At 43.0% G+C, this 4,221-nt stretch overlaps 1 pseudogene; it reads right to left on the bottom strand.

Annotated features, from left to right (window-relative positions):
• Positions 1 to 206: 206 nt before the first annotated feature.
• Positions 207 to 700, bottom strand: LOC102729766 (mitochondrial import inner membrane translocase subunit TIM14-like; annotated as a pseudogene).
• Between the last annotated feature and the right edge of the window lie 3,521 nt (positions 701 to 4,221).

Below are 4,221 nucleotides of genomic sequence, written 5' to 3'. Positions count from 1 at the left end.
GGGGCAGAGGGAGAAGCAGACTCCCTGCCAAGCAGGGAGCCCGATGCGGGACTCTATCCCGGGACTCCAGGATCATGACCTGAGCCGAAGGCAGTCGCCCAACCAACTGAGCCACCCAGGCGCCCCAGCTTTGAGGCATTTTATTATAAAAGCTGGCACTTATATACAGAAACTAACCAGAACTTAAAATTCACTACACAATTACTTCATTTTTTCGCTTGACCGTCTAGTAAATCTTTAGCTTCATTGATTTTGGCTGCTAAATAAGGAGATCCAACCCTGTCTGGGTGATTTAAAAGCATAATTAGTTGGTGAGCATCTCTTATTCCCCCTTCATTGGCAATAGGGTTTATAGTTTATGCCTACTATTTTTTTTAAAGATTTTATTTATTTATTTGAGACAGAGAGAATGAGAGAGAGAGAGCATATGAGAGGGGGGAGGGTCAGAGGGAGAAGCAGCCTCCCTGCCGAGCAGGGAGCCCCATGCGGGACTCGATCCAGGGACTCCAGGATCATGACCTGAGCCGAAAGCAGTCGCTTAACCAACTGAGCCACCCAGGCGCCCAGTTTATGCCTACTATTAATGCTGCTTCTGTTTCATCATTTTGGGTTCAAACCCACCTTTCTAATAGCCACCACTGAAGACAGATTTTGGTAGACTTTGAAAAACTTGTTTTACTTGAGGCTCCATGTGTTTCATGGTTTGCAAAATATAATGGCCTGCAAATCCTGCAGCAGCAATAGCCAGTCCAGCTGCTCCCATTGTACTGGCCACGGGTCTGGCTCGGCTCCCCAGTCTCCACTGAGGGTGCCGTTCATCCCAGCCCAAAGGCCACGGCGGCCAGTTCCATGCCTCTCCAGAATAATTTTTAATAGCACTGGGACCCCTTAGATTTTTCCATCAAAGTTATTATAATATACAAGGAAGGCATCAGCAAGGCATTAATTGAATGTCTAATTAGTTATTAATATGTATATAATTAACATATTTGCCCTGGGTAAGTCAAATGTATGATTTAATAATGTTGAATTTAATATGCTGATTATATTCTTCATAGTGTAGTTGGTCTTCTTAGGAAATCTATGCAGATAGGACCTTTATTTCTCTTTTATAAGACTTGAGCAGCTTATTACAATTCCTAGGTGTTACAGGCTTTTCTAGTTATTTATATATATTTTTTATATTTAATGGGTCAAATTTGTGATTTATTTGATGCAAAGTCTTTCATAACATAATACCTCAATCACAACATTGTTCTTCCCTGAATCCCTGCTTGCCTAAGTCATAAGGACCAGCCGGGCTGGTGGGGGAGGTCTATTGCCTGAAATTGTGAATGTCACAGGAATCAAGGGAGCATGCCAAACACAGAGGCATATGGATTGCTGAGCTGAGTGAGCTGCAGAAGAGTATTCTGGATCTCCAGACTGAGGATGAGGGTCAGAGACAGATATTAGAAATCAGAGAATTACTCCAGGAATTGAAAAGCCAGGGACAGAAGAGTGGAGAAAAAAGACCGATCTGATGAAGAGTCTGCAGTCTGGGCTTGTCTATATACCTGCTTGGAAGCTGTTACTGCTGGCTTTATTGCATGCACCTCCATGTGGCCCACGAGGGTGTGTTCAAAGAGTCAGGACCAGAGGTGTCACCAACATGCCCCTCCTTGCCCCCTCTAGCTCACACCCTTCTTTAGCTTCCCTATGTTAACAAGTAGAAGGTTCATGTATTATTCCTATGGCTGCTGTAACAAATGACCACAAACCTAGTGGCTTAAAACAACCCAAATTTATTTTATAGTTCTGGAACTCGGAAGTCTGAAATGGGTCTGCCTGGCCTAAAATCAAGGTGTTGGTAGGGCAAGGCTCCTTTCTGGAGGCTTTAGGAAAGAGTCTATTTCCATGCCTTTTCCATAAAAAAATCAGTCTTCAGACTTAAACAAATGTCTAGAGAAAACCATGGGCTCTTTGATTACTGCACAAAGGCCCCCACGCCTGTACACAGAAGTCCCTTTTGAAAACTAAGCTGCCCTAAGTAGGACACATTCTGCAAAGCCTACTTCAGCTGTGGCTGAGGAGACAAATGGACAAGAAGAACCTCCCATAGGACAAAAACTGGGGTCATGGAGAGGAAGGGATAAGGATTCAGGAGAGAGGTCTCCACTGCCCCCCCCACCCCCTCCAGGCAACAAGAATACCAATCATCAGATGGGATAACCTAGGAACTTAACTCCACTAGCAGGACAGGAAGTCTTCCAATTACTGCTCTGAGGGATTTGATGATTGCTGTGAACTAGAGGCTGTTGTTTTCTTCCCATTCTTCCTTTTTTCAAATAGATTTAAATTATATGTGCATATTGGCTACCCCATCCCTGCTCTACAATTTACAACAGGAAAGTTGGAGGGCAGATCTCTTGTCTTTTAGTTTATAGGCTACCAGACCATAATGAATTACATATGGACATTATAAATAGGACTGAGAATTACCTAGAGATTGTGAACTTTGAACTGGATGCAGAAACTGGATGGGACTTTGTGGTTTCTCTCCCCAGAAAATAAATGCTTGGGAAGAAGGGTGCACATGAATACTTGGATGACTGAGTGGGAAAAATGGGCCAGAGACTGTTAGTTGCCACTCAATATCTTTTCTCTTCTTTCTTAGTATTAGAAGTCTTTAGCTTGACACATGGCTACCCAGAAAGACAATATATTTCCCAGCCTTGCTTGCAGCTCAATTATTCATACGATTAAGTCCTCAGCAATGGGATCTGAGTGGGAGTAATGTTTGTGACTTCTGGGTTACACTCTTTTTTTTTTTTAAAGATTTATTTAATTATTTATGAGAGAGCGAGAGCAAGACAGAGAGAGAGCATGGGGAGGGGCAGAGGGTGAGGGAGAGCGGTAGACTCCCCGCTGAGCACGGAACCTGACACGGTCTGAGGCGGGGCTGCATCTGACAACCGTGAGATCGTGATCTGAGCCAAAATCAAGAGTCAGAGGCTTAACCGACTGAGCCACCCAGGTGCCCCATCTGGGTTGCACTCTTAAAGGATTGGCATACTCTCTTCCTCTTTTCCTTTTTGCTGCTCAAAATGTAATGACATTGAGCCACCTGGGACCATGGACACCAAAAGAACACCATGCAGATGGATAGTGGAGCAATAAGATGGAAGGAACTTGGGCCCCAGACACTATGGAGTGATATACCAGACTTTTACATGAAAGAGAAATATCTTTTCTCCTGTAGGCCAGTATTATTTTCAATCTCTATTTGTGTGGCTGAATCTATATCTTTTTTTTTTTTTAAAGATTTTATTTATTTATCTGAGAGAGAGAGAATGAGAGAGAGCACATGAGAGGGGGGAGGGTCAGAGGGAGAAGCAGACTCCCTGCCGAGCAGGGAGCCCGATGCGGGACTCGATCCCAGGACTCCAGGATCATGACCTGAGCCGAAGGCAGTCGCCTAACCAACTGAGCCACCCAGGCGCCCTGAATCTATATCTTAACTTTCACAAACAGGTTGAGTTTGAGGTACCTCTAGAAAGTTTCTTATGAAAAGTGTCAAACATACACAAAAGCAGAAAGAATAGTATAAAAATTTCATGCATACTCACCTTTGGCTTCAACAACTACCATTTTCATTTTATTTCAGCTCAACCTGCGCTTCCTCCTGTCTCCACTGGAGGACTTGGAAGCAAATCCCAAAAGTCCTATCATTTCTTCTGTAACTATTTCAGTATGTATCTCTAAGAGATAAGGATTCTTTTTTAAAAAATAAGAGTTTGAAATGTTTTTGAGCAAAACAAATGTAGATATCTGGTTGAGTTGAACATATCTCTTTAACATTCAGGAGAAAGTTCCTGGCCTGAATGTATTGCTTTAGTGGAAGATATTTAAGGCCTTGGCAGCGGATGAGATAACCTAGGGAGAGTGGTTACCTGAGTTGAAAACAGAAAAATTGCATCAGTTTAAGATGAGCAAAATTTTCTCTCACCGGTGTCAAGTAGTATGGGGAGTTATGGAAGACAGGGTACATGCACATGTGTAGGAAGCTTTTATGGACATTGTTTCCATTACCCCGAAATCCAGTCCTTGTCTTATTTTCTTTCCTCAGCTCTAATCTCATTTTCTAGACATGTTATTTGTTCAGGGTTGGTCACGTATTTTAGTCACAGCTGGGACTTCTAGGAAATCCTCTCAATTCTTTAGGAACTACTTGCATCTGCC

This window comes from Leptonychotes weddellii, chromosome 5 (assembly GCF_054177405.1).
Source record: "Leptonychotes weddellii isolate Sample4059 chromosome 5, ASM5417740v2, whole genome shotgun sequence".
Lineage (NCBI taxonomy): Eukaryota > Metazoa > Chordata > Mammalia > Carnivora > Phocidae > Leptonychotes > Leptonychotes weddellii.
The sequence above is the reverse complement of the archived record's forward strand: the minus strand, read 5'-3'. Positions and strand labels throughout refer to the sequence as shown.